This window comes from Sciurus carolinensis, unplaced genomic scaffold (genome assembly GCF_902686445.1).
Source record: "Sciurus carolinensis unplaced genomic scaffold, mSciCar1.2, whole genome shotgun sequence".
NCBI lineage: Eukaryota > Metazoa > Chordata > Mammalia > Rodentia > Sciuridae > Sciurus > Sciurus carolinensis.
The window spans coordinates 33627-50266 of NW_025920173.1; the positions used below are offsets into that span (position 1 = coordinate 33627).

At 47.7% G+C, this 16640-nt stretch overlaps 1 pseudogene; it reads left to right on the forward strand.

Moving 5' to 3' along the window:
* The first annotated feature begins 397 nt into the window (after positions 1 to 397).
* On the forward strand, positions 398 to 15917 carry LOC124974758 (E3 ubiquitin-protein ligase ZNF598-like; annotated as a pseudogene).
* Positions 15918 to 16640: the final 723 nt, after the last annotated feature.

Here is a 16640-nt window from a genome sequence, read left to right on the forward strand (position 1 = left end):
TCCTTCTCCATAAACAACCTCGGCCACGAGGAAGACCCCAGTCCAAGTCCTAGCAAGGTCACAGTGCTGCACAGGTGGCATGTGTACAGAGGCCCAGTGCAGCAGGTGGTGGCAGCCATGTTGCTGGACATGCTTTCCACTGGGGAGCCTCAGCTTCAGGCACACAGTGGCCTGTGATGGTGAGGGAAGGCAGAGCGGCCGGGTGGTGAGAGACCTGAGGCTCGGTGAAGCCTGCTGCACACATTCCATGCGGGCTTCAAAGCCCTGGCCTGTCTGGAGCCGGAGAGTGACGTGACGGAATCTGCAACCTAGAGGACAGCGCAGAGGTGAGGGAGGCAGCCACTGGCTAAGAGGTGCCACTGTCCCCCAAGACAGCTCACGTTGAGCGGTGATGGCCATGGCCATGGTGCTCGGAGGTGGGACCCCAGGGGACGGCTGGGACAAGAGGACTCTGACTTCAGAGGTGGACAGGCTTCACCCAGGATATGGACCTGATAAAAGCAAGCTCAGCTTGCTCTGCCCTGTGTCCACTCTTGCCCTGGGACACCCTCCACCACAGAGCTGCCCTCCAGCCTGGACCTCCAACCTCCAGAGTCACTGGCCAAATGGACTTCTAGTGTCCGTAGGTTTCCCATCTGTGGTTCTCTGCCTGCAGCACAGAGTGGATCAGAAAGGAGGCATCCGGGATAATGAACCCCAGAGAGCCGCAGGCAGCTGGGGCTGGGGTGGTGGGCAGTGGAGGCAAGGAAGAACCAGAGAGGGCCTCGGACCCTCTGAGCCACCCTGCCTGCTGAGAGGAGGGTTCTACTTCTGCTCTGCCCCGGCTCCATCAAACGAGAGGATGGGGTGGGTCAGAGAGTCTCAGCAGAGGCCACATGTCGGGCTATTTAAATAAGTACCAATGACCGGCCCCCACGCACACCGGGCTGATGAGTCCCAGATGTCAGAATTTTTACCAGTTCGCAGGCGACCCCCAAGTGCAGTTAGAACAGGCGGCTCCCTGGCCCACAGGACCTCAAGCTCATGTCGAGGTCTCTGTGACGACAGTAGGATCTTCCTGCTCTGGTGCTTTGAGGACAAAGCCTGAAAACGTAATGTGAAGGAGCTTCATCTCAGGTCGCAGAGGGGGTGAGAGCTCACAGTGTGACCGTGGGTCCCACCGCCCCGGCTTCCTGATGGCAGCCCCCCATGATCTGGCGCCGCTTTCTAGGAGGACTCATGGCTCCAACGCGGAAAGTCAAGCGCGGTGGATTCCTAGGCACCACGCAGGAGTATCTGCACCAGCCGCCTCAAAACTGGCACATATTTTGAGTTGATGGGGAAAAAAACCAAACAGCTAAGCTCGTAGCCAAGGCCAAGATCCCGCCAAGAGGCGGCAGCAACCCTGCTCATGCTGATGGCTCCTCCGCCAGCCCTCCCAGTGGGGAAACTGTTCTCTGCTGATCGCAGGCTGCACCTCTGCTAGGTCCACTCTGCTGTCTCCATTTCTGCATCTCTTTTGTACAGTATAGCATGGGAAAAAATTCAAAAGATAGTCAAAAAACGAGAAGGTTGTGGCCCGTTGCAGGTACCGGTTGGGGGCAAGGAGGGGTGTGCCCAGGCCCCTGTCACCCCAGAGCAGAAGAGCACAGACGCTGTGGTTAAGAACATGAAATGCTGAGCTTCCCGGGGAGGAACCCACGGTGGAGCAGGCCTAGTGACACCAGGACAGAGCACACTGAAGTGTGCTTTATTCAGAGCGTTATCAACAACAGGAATTCACGGGTGATGTTTTTCCCTTGGATTCTAATTCATTTGCCAAGAAATTATGTTTCTGAGTGAGAGCAGCATATTTTCTTCTCTGTAATATGAGATGCTGTAATTAATGGGCACTCCATTGAGTTTTGCTTGGAAATTCTTCCTTCTACAGCAGTCAGCCACTTTTTCTTGCAAGAACTCGGGTAGCCTGACACGGCACAGTGACGGTGGCAGTGAACTGGAAATCCTAGGCAGATCCAGTGGGCCTTGCCCGGCTGGATGCTGGGGTAGATTCTCTGAGCACTGAGAAGTTATGGCCCTTCTAACTTTTGGAGTCCCTTCTGTTTCCCTGTGTTCAGGTTCTGGCCGTGCAGAAGGGAAGGGGCCCCTCTGGGATTTCCTTCCCCTTCACGTCCTCATTGTTCAAGGTCAAGGTGGCCTTCACTAGGCCGAGGGGCTCCTCGGGCCCCAGAGAGGCCAGTCAGTTCTCGACCATTCCAAGAAGAAAACGTCATTCCCCAAACTCGAGGCTTAGGAGGAAGCCCCAGAGGATCGTGGCAGTGTTAGCCCTCAGAGCCTTCTGGCTCCTTCTCTGCAAGCCCTCCACCCTTCCACCACAGACAACATGCTCCCACGGCTCACGAGCCAAATCTGGCTGCAAAGCTTATTTCACTCGACTTTGCAAATAAAAACACAAAAACAGCTAAGTTTGCCAAGCAGAAGCAAGGTGTTATTTAAATGTGTAATTGGTTCTTAATGCCAGTATTTATGAAACAGAAGATTTCACAGACAAATCTTTATGCAGGCTCGTCTCCGGACCAGTGCAAGATCTGACGAACTGTGACTCTCAGTACAAACTGACCATCGGCAGTGGGGCTGGTAAGTGGACAATGATGCATTAGTTCACCCTAGTCCCACCAGCCCTTGGGCCTCCTTTAGAGCACGTTTGCTATGACTGCTTTTCTGAAAAATCTCTGGACTGCAGGGTCACTCACTGACCCCTGGGCAAGCGTGACCAGCTCCCCCCAAACATGTGCCATGGCTCAGGCTGAGGTTTCTCAGCCCCCGCAGGATGGCATTTTGGCTGGATAATTCTCTGTTGGGAGAGGGCTGTTTGGTTGCCCCTAGGAAACAGCCTCAGTCCTGGCCTCTGCTCAGCATTCGCCATTAGCACCCGGTCGTGACAATCACGATGTCCCCAGACGTAGCCAAAAGCGTCCTGGGCACCAACTCCCTCCCAGCTGAGAATCGCGAGTGCAGTCATACCGAAAAGCTTTGCTCTTTTTCAAAAGACTGCCTTCCTTCGGCTCCAGGTCTCTGTAGATCACCAAACATCTACATGGAAATCTCCTAGACATGCTTCAAAACCCAGCTCCAGAATCTCCACCCTGTGACACTCACCTTGCTACTTAAGGAAGCCGTTGGCGTCCTTACAACCCGGAGTGGTGTTTTAAGGAGGCTTGGTGGATAGAACACAGTGTGGTGTAGGGTCACAACTGCCACTCAAATTCTTCTAAACAGCTTTCATCACCAGGACCTGAGCCTTTGGAAACTGGAAAGCTACAGGAGACCATCTTTGGTTTCTCCTAGTCCCTCAGCTTGGGCCTTTCTTTCTCTGAGGTGCATGGAGTCCAGAAGTCCAGTTTGCATGGAGAAAGCAGCTAGAGTTGTCTACAGTCAATGTGCTCTTTTTTCTCTCTCATCTGATTTTAAAGCCGTGAAGGGTTCCGTGCAGCAGCTACAGGACACTCCACCACCACCAGGACTGCCGGGGCCTCCAGAGGTTTGCCAGGCCCTGTCCAGCCTGGGCGCCCTGCCGTGCCCTGCACTGCAGGCTGGCTAGAGCTCTGCGCTCAGGTCTCAGCTCAGTGGCGGGGTCAGGAAGGCTGCTTCACACAGCCCCACCTCCCCAAGTTTCCTGCTCACACGCTGCTGCTCCTGCCTCCCTCCTCCCAGCCTCCCTCCCTGGGCTCATGCTAAAATGCCTGCCAAGCCACACAAAGTGAAGACCTGCACTCCGGACCTCTGGGAACACACCGTTCTCACAGCCCAGACAGCCAGCCAGAGGATAGGCATGGGCTGGGGTGCAGTTGAGTGGCGCAGCGCTTGCTAGCACGTGCGAGGCCCTGGGCTTCATCCTCAGCATCATGTAAAAATAAATACTTAGAATAAAGGATTTGAGCCCGTCTATAACCAAAAGAAATATGTTTAAGAAAGAAAAGGAGACGTGTATGGTATCTCAGGTGTTGAAGGTGCTGTGGACAGAACAAAGCAGCTTCCGGTGGACCAGCATGCACAGGGAGGGAGGAGCTCTGCTCCACAGTGTAGGCAGCAGTGTCCTTCGGTGACGGGGGCCTTGAGGACGGACCTGCATGAAGACGGGAGTGAGGGAAGGGGAGAGTGGAGAATCCGCTGGGTGAGTCTGAGTAACAGCAAGGGACAGCATGGCAGGAGGGCCAGGCACTGCTGGATGACCTGAGGGAGCTGAGTGCCTTCGACCTTGGGGACCTCCCGGTGTCGGGGCTTCTGCAGGTTTGGAACGTGTCCCAAGTGCTGATGGAGCTTCCCACCAACCGCAGAGTCCTGGACTACCAGGATGGTGGCTCTGCCCTGCAGAGAGCAGCCGGGTCCAGCAGTCCCTGCTCGCTGGACAACCTTCAGCCACACAGCTGCTGCCCAGCAGGGCAGGGACAGTCTACACCCCGTCCAGCCCTGCCATGCCTGCAATTCCCAAGCCTCATGTTTTCCCACTGTGTGTGGCCACTATGCTGGGGAAGAAAGGGGCAGAGTGACGTGAACTGGCACGTCAAGACCCTGGAGAACGGGCAGGACAGAGAAGGAGGTGAAGGGGGCGGAGGGCCGGGCAGCATCACCACCATCCTGCTCAGGACTGTGGGCCAGCGAGGCCACGCAGGGGACGAGGGGCCTCCGAGCGGCTGGGCCATGTGCTTGCCTTGGGACTCCAGTCTCCTAACTCGAGGGCCGTCCTGATTTCCCTTCCACTGCAGGGAACAGGGAAGAACCTGAGCTGGAGAGCTCTGGGCCCCCCAGGGCGCTGCTTCCCACATGGGCAGAAGGGCAGTCCCGCCAGCCAGCCTGGACCCCGAATCCAATACGGAGGCGCCCCCAGAGAGCCGTCCACCCCCTCCAGTCACGTACCTGTGTCTGACCTGATGGTGGAGGATGCTCAGGGGAAGAGAAGGCCCCCACCCCACTGCGGCTCCAGAGTTTATGCTCTCATGAGCTGCTGCATATGTTGTTTCATCCTGACCAGCTCCTATTCTGGTGGTGCTCTAGACAGTTTCCTCCTCATGTCCATCACCATGGGTCCCCCATTCTGAGTCTCCCACAAGGTTAACCATCTTTTCTGCAAGCTACCCACCATGCTGAGACTGGCCTGTGGTGACAAGGCCACATATGTAATGGTGATGTACATCTGCTATGTCATGATGCTATTGATCTCTTTCTCCATGGTGTTCACATCTTATGCCCAGATTTTTCTCATGGTGAATTGTATCATGTCAGCAAAGAGGAAGAGAAAATCCTTCACCACCTGCTGATCACACATGATAGTGGTGACATTATTCTATGGGAACACCTTGTATAGGTATATGCTTCACCAGTCCTACCACATCCCACTCACAGATAAGATCTTCTCTGCCTTCTACACCACCTTCATGCCCCTGTTAAGCCCTCTCATCTACAGGTTGAGGAACAGGGATGTTATGGGGACCTTGGGGAGGGTAAGATCCTGCCATGGAGGAGCCTGCTGTGTGGTGAATAATGGACTCTGACATAGAGAACCTGTATGTGTGTCCCAGGGCACCTAGGTTGCACTGTGAATGGTGTGGGTCATGTTGGCGATGGTTTCCAAGGCCAGTTCAGCAGAGTATTCCTCAGGTTCCCTCCCATCAGAGGCCTGGCACCTTGGGGTTGTGCACATGTGGGTGACACCAGGGTCCTGGGAAAAATGGCTTGCCTTTTCTTTGTTCTACCAATTCCAGTTCTTTTCTGATTCCAGTTCTCTTATTCCAGTTCATGCAGACAATGTCCCCAGATGTCCATTTGATATTGTATACCCTGCACATACTTGATGTCTTCATAAGGACATTATAAACTGTCCATTATTAGGTTGCAAGGAACATTGAGGGATGTCACCATTTGAAAGGGACTGAGCGTTGTAAACCCTCCAAGGGAATCCCTACTCAGACTCACAAGAGGGTTTGAGGGTCCAGGTATCCTTTCTTTGAGTAGCAACTGAAAACTTTCTTCCTTTATCTAAATTTGGTTCTGGTAAATTGTGAATCATGAGTTCTTCAGGAAATCAAATCCTGAGTTTTTAACTATGAAGAGTGCTATCGTGTTTTATTTGTTATGGGGAAAATAACCATTACTTTGGAAGTGAGAGGGAGTTGATAAAGAAGTGCCAATTAACTAGCAATTTTCATAATCATGACCCAGCTTCCTCTGCAGTTAGGATTATTGGTCACGTGGAAACTCTTCAAAGATATTAGTGGTGGAAGGTATGATTCTATCCTCTATTACCATCCAAAGAAATTATGAACAGCATTTTTTTCTTCTCTACATCACTTGGTTTCACATTGGATATCATTAACAAAATGAGGCAGAAATCCATAAATAGGTTTTCATAGGAAAATTAGAGGTGGTAAATTATTTAATACCATTTCCTTTAGGAACCTGGAATCTAGAGAAAAGTGTTTAGCCTCAATTATAGATCCAGTCATGAAAACTAGGAACAAATCACAGGCCCTTTGGGCACCTCTATATGGTGATTTCAGGATTTATCCTGTTGCAGAAAAGAACTTATAGGTTGCTCTTGCTAAAGTCAGTCACCCTTTGCTAGCACCTGCTCATGGTAACAAAAAGCAGGACAAAAGCTTGATGGATCTTCCTACCTGCACTCTGTCTCCTTTACTCTGAGGCAGTCTGTCTTGCACTCATGGATTGCAGAACAATGAATTCCATAGATATATATTTCTTGTCATGAGAGTTGAAACTGTTTCCAGGAAATAGCAACTTTCTTATCATAGACAAGGCTCAACCAGAACAACTAGGAAAACATCTACTAGACCAGTTAGACCAGCAGTGCTACCTGTGTATGCCTCTTGTCAACCTCACTTCCATCCCTTCCCTATGCAGTTCTTGTCAATCCCTTCCTCTGATGACAGGGCTGAGGAGATAGATCCCATTGTATTTACAGCAGAGCTATACCAATTCAGGCCCCTTTCCTGTAAAATTTGAGTAAAGACACATTTCACCTTCTACAATTTTAAAGATCAAGTAAAATGATAAATGTAAAAATCCTTCATGAACACTCATCATTATCTAATGTTCTTGCTGTTCTTAACAATGATTGCTCTGCATGCTCATGATATTCACTATTTTACATCTCTGCCGTTTGATTTTTCTTCCTTATCTCACACATATAAATATGTGGTCTTGGTAATTATACTGAGGTATGGAGGGCTGGGGAGGAGCAAACCTAATATCATATATACAGAGATTGAAAATAACTTCAGCTGGGAGTGGTGGCACACACCTGTAATCCCAGGAATTGTGGAGGATGAGTCATGAGAATTGCAAGTTCAAAGCCAGCCTCAGAAACTTGGTGAGGCTCTAAGCAACTTAGCAAAACCCTGTCTCTAAACAAAATATTTTTCAAAAGGTCTGGGCAATCCACATCCCCCATTTGACCCCTTTGATCTCATATTCCATATTTTGGGCATATAATAAAATATGTATGTTCTTTTTTCTGTAGGTTTATTTCATAGACTAAAATCATGTAATCTTTGCACTTCCCTGGAGTATATTTCCCAAATTTGGCAATTTCCCTACTGCTAGGAGAAAGCCATCTTTCAAGAGAAGGGCATTGCAACTGGGTCAGGCCTTTTAAAGGGAAGGAACTAGTATTTCCTCACTGGGTGTTCTATCATGCATTGAGTCATCTCCCCCGAATCCCCTAAAATGCCTATGTAGTTCAGGTGAGCATGGCTGAAATGACAGGAATATATAAACTGAGCCCATCCCTCCTCTCCTCCACAACTTGAAATCCCAAAACAATCATCCTGGCAGACCTTCCTGTTTTAGATCACTTTTTCATTGCTGTGACCAAAAGACTCAACAAAAAAAACAAATTAGAGGAAGAAATTTTTATCTAGGGCTCACAGATGCAGAGGTCTCTACATGGCTGGTTGCATTGCTTTGCAAACAAGTAGTGGCAGAACATCATGGTGGATGAGTATGATGTAGGAAAGCAGTCAGGACATGCCACCAGGATGCGTAGAGAGTTTGCATCACCACAGACAAAATATAAACCCCAAGTGAACATCAGGAACCCATTCCCTCCACACGTACTTTACCTGCCTACAGTCACTACCCAGTTAATCCATAACAGTGTATTTTTTCACCAATTAGGTTACAGCTCCCATAACACAATCATTTGAATTCTCGGCATTCTTTTGTTAGTTCACACATGAGTATTGGGGAATACCCCATATCTAAACCATAACACCCCAAATTTTCTTACTCATGTTGCAGCTTCTATTCATTCCCAGGAACTGTGTAGAAGATAGTGGTCCTCATTCACAGTTATGAACTCATCCTTGTAGCTGCTGATTAAGAAATATAAAGGTGATGATGTATTTTAGTGGACTTGTTAATATTGTCACCCTGATCCCTAAACTCCAAATCCTTCCAACTAAAAGCCCCTTGGTGAGTTACATAAAAGAAGGTATCATGTGGAATTAGCCTGATCTCAGGGTCTTGCTGTGACTCTCTTGCATACCCTGGTGAAGACCATCAATACTCAACACACAGCTCTTCTAAATGATGAATTGTGCCTCTGTGGACTGGCCAGTGTGGCCATTAGAAACACCAACTAAAGGGAGCCTACACATGGCCCCGAAAATGAAGAATGGAAGAAAGTGTATCACAGAATGAATTTATAACACGTGTACCATCTTTGAATCTTTTACCTGGTTCCTTTTAACTTGAGTATGCATTAAGATAAAGTGACTTCTTTCAAGAAAAGCACTTGAGAATTAGTAATGCTGATCTACAATGCCTCTCTGAGCCTTATTATCTTGTCAGATCTAATCCTGTGATACTTCTCCCTTTCACCTAATAGATCATTCCACAGTGTTCCCGAACCTATGTCCTAGTTTATTTTCTAGTTTTTCTCTTTGAGTGCAGAAAAAGAGACCAAGAATCAAATGTGTCCATACTCACATGCTCCAAATAGAGGAGCCAAGATGGGAAGCCAGACTTGGGCCCAAATGCTGAGGTCTGAACAAGTCCCTGGGTGTGAGATCAAGAGTCACCATGCACAGGAATAGGAATCAGGAACTCTGTGATCTTGTGGAAATCCCAGACACCAGCAACACTATGAATTTGTGTCAAGGAAACTCAGCCCGGCATAGTGGTCACAATGTAGAAAGCACATGTCTTGTTCAGATCACAGGTTCTGAGAGTTGGGACACAGCATTTGAACAGTTCAGATTCCATCAGTAACAGGTCACTCCTCAACAGCAAACAGCTGTTGTGGCTTTAGTGATATTTGTTGCCATCATCTGAGTGACCCCTGGAAGCACTGAAAGCCCATGACTGCACATTCTGGGAGAGTGACAAAGGAGAGCTCAGAGAATGCTCTGCTGCCACCCTGGATATCACTTTCTGTGATTCTCAGATGAGAAGAACCTTGGAGAGGAAACTCTTTCTGCCCCTTGAAAAGGCATCACTGGAACACACAGTTGGTGTTTCTCTGTCTGGGCTGAGCCTCTCTGTGCAGTACCACTAGAGTCTGACTGGTGACACCATGTAAGGAAATATTTAAAAGAGTAGTAAAAAATTATATGTGGAAGATCATTGTCCTTTCTGAATAGTGTCTAATAGAATAATGAGGGAAACTATTTTAGATCTCTTTTGAGATCATACAATATATACTTTTTGCAGAGTTATTTTGCAGTTACAAAAAATGCAAGTACACACTATTAATAACTTTGGGAAATGCTCATAATGTGCTTAATTTTACACAACTTTACAAAAATATTCTATGTCATTTTTGTAAATAAAATTCATGAAAGTATGTATTTTATATATTGGTTAATTCTAGAAAAATGTTAAAGCCAGTAGACCTGTCAGTTTCAATGAGAGGATCTCTGAGGGAGTAATCAAAACCTACCTTCAAATAATAGTTGATTTTAATGCAAATACTATTTGCAAAACCATTGTATAACTCTATATACTTTTTGTACCTACCACTCAGTCTCTGAGGTAGTGCACATTAAGATTACTTGGTGGTGTTCAAAATGGATTGTGGAACCTGAAGCAGAAGCAACCTAAGTCATCTTAACAAAGTCACTGGAATCATATCTGTTCTCATCTATTTACACCGAATGTCAGGTCCTGAAGGAAAGGGCACAACAAAATATTGCATGGAGTTTAACATGTTAATATGTGATATAATGTATTACCTATATATTATGCCTCTAGAAGAAGCCTTAATTTTCACAGTTTTTGGGAGAGATCTCTCTTAAGTACCATTTACAAAACTTACCTAATTATGCTTAGATATCACTTAATATACTGTGAAATGTGAACACTCAAAATAGATTAAATCTAAGAAAGACCATTTGAGAGAAAGTTTTTGTTCTTTGACTGATGCACTAATATAACAAAGAGAAATCCCAGAGTGATATGTCTTAACAGAAATGATAAGAACTTGGTCAAAATTAAAAGATAAATTCAAGAAACCATGAAGAAAGGGTTTCTGTATATATATAACCAATTATAAGCAGAAGAAATTAAATATTGAGGTGTGGTGTGGTATGGTGAACAGGAATGAGAGCAAAACTTTTATATTTTATCTATGCTTTATGATTTGTTTGTAGGATACAATAAACAAAAGTGTCATTGCAATGCTGTAAATATTTTCCCATCACTAATGTTCAGTCTGTTCTCTGTCAAGCTATATTATTTATGCCAGGCTGTGCAGAACAATACAGAAGGAAACAGTCAGATGCAGAGGACAAGAGACAGAAAGCAGCTATTCTGGTTTTGGAGAAGGTAATTTATAGCTTGCATTTGATTTTCATGTAGGAACTTTGTATGCCTGTCTTGGTTTGGTGATTTTAAACACCTTGATGTTCCAATTCTCCAAAACCAGTTAGGTTTATTGCAAACCAAAACTTTCCTTCCTAACATTAAATGCACTGGATTCAGATCAAACCTACCCATTCATCTACTGTTCATTAGTCTGTGTCTGTCCATCAATTATTACCTGTGCATCAACAGAGTGCTGATTACTGAGCTGTCAATCAATTACAAATGGTTTTGTTCCTGCCATATATCAGTTAATCTAATCTGGCCTTGGTTGGTTGTGATTCATCTTCCAGCTTTAGTTTCTTCCTCAACCTTATTTCTCATCAATATACAAAATGTTATTCTTTCCATGCATGTAGGTTATTTCCCCTACATACACCATGATTTCTAGATTACTTACCTCCAAGGAAGGAAGGAAGAGAGGAGGGACATATGGAAGAATGGAAAGAAAAAAGGTACAAAGGAAGGAAGACAAGCAAATGCCACTTTTATCAATATACTGAAATTATATCAACTTGCTGAAATTTTTCATTAAGACTCAAATGATAATTCAATGAAATTTTGACATTTAGTCAATAATACTATTAGGGATTGTGTGTGTGTGTGTGTGTGTGTGTGTGTATGTGTAAGAGGGAATCAAACAGGCCCTAATGTACATGTCAGTTATTGAACTATTTAAGGTCTGTTCCTGGATAATTCACTTCTGCACGGCTTGGCCTGCTTGCATGGCACTGGTCATCTGCATGTTCCTATCTGTGGTGATGGTTTAGTATTGTGCATATTAACACCTGTGCTTTCTGAAGATCTTTCCAGGGTGTCTTTGCCCTCTCTTGCTTAGCTTAGGGACTTATGCATCACTTTTTAGGCTCTTCTTTCCCTCTGTGTCTGAGGAGTTCCCTCAGCTCTTAGCAGGGATTATGACCACTCTCCACCATGCTCAGAGTTACATGGACAAGGAGCTGCCAGGGTCTCCTAAAATAAGGGCTGTTTCCCACATCTTATACTTGTCATTGTCTTTCAGAAAATCCTGAGGAACCACGTGGAGGTCTCCAGAAATTTCCCTTACCCATTGCAAAACCCTGGTCCACCAGGGGGTGGGTGCCGGTCTAGATGAGAACTTGGTGAGTCCTCTAAGAAGCTGCAGAGAGCAGCAGGGAGCTCCACTGCCACCTGCTCCTGGCAATTCCTCCTCATCCAGATTTGTTGCCTGGACTCTGATCTGGGTCACTAAGAGTATTTATTGTATGAAGTATAATCTTACTGTTTATTTTATTGCTTTTGTTTCTTTTGAATGTTTTCTTGGTTATTCATAATTTTTATTTAAGGAGAGGACAAACAATTTTTCCTTTCTTCATTTTTTTAGCATTAAAATTAAAGAATCTGGAATTTAAAGACTTAGGAAACAAACTAGGTGGCATGTTACTAGCACTGGGACAGAGTCTTTGCATGATGCTCTGTGTGAAAATCCCCTACATGAAAGCTGCTGGCTGCAGGTCACAGAGTTTCCAGCTTAGCTGGAAGAAGTGAACTCCAAGTTCTGCCTTATTCACACACTGCACATCTATAAAATGCCTGTGATCATATCCTCCCAGAAGCAGCTCAGTGCTTTCCAGGATTGGAAAAATAGAAAAAGATGCATCAGGCAGTAAGGAGGAGTGGGATGTGAAAATCACTGTGGCAGTGTTTAAACCAAATCTAATGGACACCATTAGTATATGTTTAATTAAGGCCATTCTCATTAAAAACTGAAAATAGAGTCATTTTTTAAAATTTAATTGTTTGTTCTAATTAGTTGTATATGACAGTAGAATGCATTTTTACATTTTGATAGATCAAACATAGAGTGTAATATGTAGTTCCAATTACTATGACATTTAGAAACACAAGGTATAATTCCATGGCTCCTAATGTATTCACAAAATTATCCAATAATGACATAATTTAATTTTAGGCATTGACTTTTTTTACCGTTGCTGGAATTGAACCCAGAACCTCACGCATGCTAATCAAGCATTCTCTCACTGAGCTACACCACAGTTCCTTGTTTTAAATTTTGGTTTTGAGACATGATTGTGCTAAGTCACCCAGATTGAATTCAAACTTGTGACCTTCCCTCTTTAGTCTTCTAAGTACTTGGGATTACAGATGTGTACCATCATGACCAGGGATCATTAAAATATCCTTTTTCAGCATCTTCCCTGGAATGTACATACAATTTAATATTACATTATATTTTTAATTTATTTTAATATTAATGTAACACAATTCCATGTGTCCAGTGTTCTGCTTTGTCATTCTTAATAATGATTTTGACCTAGATTTATGTAGATTTTACAGCATATCTTTCACCACATCAAGAAATTAAAATGGAGGAGGGTACCCCAGCCAGGCTGTGGCGGCGGCAGTGGGCTGAGAGAGGCAGCGTGCTGTCCTGGAAGCGGTGGCGGTGGCGGCAGCAGCACTGCCCAAGTGGGCCTGTGGGAGCTGCGTGCTGTGCTGTGGGGATTTGGAGGCCATGGCGCTGGGCTGCTGCGACCATTCGGTGTGCTACCGCTGCTTCACCAAAATGCAGGTGCTGTGCGAGGAGCTGCTCCAGGTGGTCTTCGGGAAGAAGCTTCTTGCCTTTGCCACAAACCGCATCCAGCAGCTGCAGCATGAGAAGAAACATGGACTTTGCAGATGGAAAGGTGTTTGCATTGTACAGGCAGCTGTTGCAGCATGAGTGCCCACAGTGCCCCCAGCTGTCGCCCTTCGGCTTCTTCGGGGACCTGGAGCAGCACATGCGGCAGCAGCACAAGCTTTTCTACTGCAAGCTGTGCCTGAAGCGCCTCAGGATCTTCACCTAGGAGCTCAAGTGTTACTCGCGCAAGGACCTGACTCGGCACCACAAGCAAGGGCATCCTGAAGACACATCACACCGTGGACACCCACTCTGCAAGTTCTGCGATGAGCAGTATCTGGACGACGATGAACTGCTGAATCACTTGCGCCGAGACCACTTCTTCTTTCACTTCTATGACTAAGATGGGGCCCGGGACTACTACAGCGACTATGCACACCTGCATGAGCACTTCCCGGAGAAACGCTTCCTGTGTGAAGAGCAGTTCACCCATGCCTTCAGCACTGAGATTGACCTCAATCACACCAGCCTGCCTGTCACAGCCGCAGCAGTGCTGAGGCACACCAGAACCACCAGATTGACCTGCAGTTCAACTTTTCACCATCACACTCATGTCCCAGTGAGGGGATTGTCAGCGATGAGGACTACCAGGAGATGGGCAGGTAAAACCGCCAGGGTTGATGGGCCCAGGCCAGCGGGCATGGAGCCCAGCAGAGTCGTCGAGTAAGCTGGAAGTAGAAGAGGGAAGAAGAGGAATGTGGAAGTGGCTGCTGCCATCTGGGCATCAGTGGCTGCACAGCAAGAGACGCACAGGAGCGAGGACCAGGAGGACGGCGGCAGGGCTAAGAAGGAAGAGGCCGCAGTACAGGGGCCCGATGAACCCCACGATCCTGGCACCTAACTGGGCTCAGGGTGAAGTCCCAGACCCCAGGGAGGACTCAGCAAATGGTCCTGTAGGCCAAGAAGACTGCCTGGGCCTGGGCCCAGGGCTCAACCCCCAAAGCATCCTCCTACCCACTCCGAAACTCAAGGATGAAGATTTCCCCAGTCTCAGTGCTTCTTCTTCCTCCTGCTGCACAAGGGCAGCTCCAGGTCTTCTGGGGCTAGCATTGGTGTACCCTGGTCCCGCCAGGGGTAGAAACACCTTCCAGGAGGAGGACTACCCTGCCCTGCTGTCCTCTGCATCCAAGCCCAGTACCACCCCACCAAGCCTCATCTCTGCCTGGAACAGCAGTTGCAGCAAGAAAGGGTCTCCACTCACTCCAGGGTCCCAGGCTGCTGGTGGGAGCAGCCAGACCTCCAGGAAGGCTGGGAAGGGGAGCAGGGTTGCACAGGAAGGGTGGCCTGCCCCCCTGTGGAGGAGCAGGGCAGTGGCCTTGGGGCCCAGGAGTTGCAGCGCATGCCCACTAGGGCAGCGGCTTCTCTGCTGGGGCCAGCCTCCACCCTGACCTCCGCCAAGGTTGGCAAGAAAGAGAAGGTGGGCTCTGAAAAGCCTGGTACTACACTGTCCCTGCCACTGCCCTCTGACCATACCCCCAAATCCTGGGCTGAAAAGGCCCCTGAAGTTCCTGTGAGTAGAGCAGAATGGGCAGTAGCTGTTATCATCAGTGGACACACAGAAGGGCTGACGCCGGCTCAGAGCACCCCCAATGAACCCCTGGGGCTCCCAAGGCCCCTGGGGTCCCTTCCTTGCCCCACAACCCAGGAAGACATCCCAGTGCTGGGAGGCCCCTGCCCACCCAGGATGCCTCCTCCCCCAGGATTCAACACTGTGGTGCTCCTGAAGGACACACCACCCCCAACCCCACCGGGCCTGGCACCTCCTGTCAGCAAGACACTCCCCAACCCCGGCTTCTACAGTCTCCTCTCCAGTTCCCACCCAACCTGCATTCCCAGCCCCACCAATACCACCACCACCACCACCACCATGAAAGCCCCCATGCTGGCATCCACACCACGAGCCTACTTGGTCCCTGAGAACTTTTGGGAGAAGAACCTGCAGCTCATCCAGTCTATCAAGGACTTTGAGCAGAGCGACAAGGCCCACTTTAGCAAGTTTAAGATCCACTTGGGGGAGTTCAGATAGGGAATGATCTCTGCAGCCCAGTACTATAATAGCCGCCAGGACCTGCTTTGGGAGAACTTCCAGAAGATCTTCAGTGAGCTGCTGGTGCTCCTGCCTGACATGGCCAAGCAGCAGGAGCTGCTGTCTGCACACATGGACTTCTGCATCCGTGAGAAGCCAGCAGGCACCAAGTCCAATGGGAATAAGAAGAGTGCATGGCAGGCAAGCACTCAGCAGTTGGGACTGGACTGCTGTGTATGCCCCACTTGCCAGTAGGTGCTGGTGCAGGGTGACATCAGTAGCAACCAGGCGCTGCTCACTGCCCAGACAATGACTTCCCCATCCCTTCAAGCCATTGCCAGGATCATCACGTAGCTCCTGCAAATGGAGGCCTGATCTGTCACAACTGTGCGCCTTCTTTCTCCTTCCTTCCTCCCACCAGCTGCCAGGCAGCCATGTAAGGTCCTGGTAAGGCTGCTGCTCACACCTCTTGGTTGTCCAGCCTACCAGACGGTCACCAGGAAGGTCTGCCCTGTGCCGTCAGCACACCATCATGAAGAAGTTCCGCCCCCTGCTCAGCAGTGGGTCAGTCTTGGTTTTTATTCTTGTGCTTTTGGAAAGTGCCAGGGAGGGAAGGGCTGGGATGCCAGGACCTCTGCTTTTGGTCACAGTCAGAGGCTTCAGTGGCCCAAATTGGGCCCTCATGAGCCTGAACTGAAAGCTGTGGATCCCCTGGTGCTGGAGTTGGCTGTCCAGTGTATCATGTAAACAGTTCATAATTCAAGAGTGTTCAGGATTAAAAGCAGATAAATTTCTGCTACTTGAAATTGAATCCTTGTATGAGACAAGTTGAATCTAGGATCTCTAGTTGCCTCTCACCTTTTATAAGACAGTTTATCTTCAAATAAATTTATTTTGCAGTAAAAAAAGACATTAAAATGTTTTGAATAAATAACAGAAGAACCAAATATCTCTTCTTGTTATGAAAATCTATGCAGTGCTTTTGCCTAGAATGAAATATCCTATCCTTAACCCTCTCAACCACTCCCACTCAGTAGTGGAAGATTGTGGATTACAGATCGTCCCAACAAGTTTGAG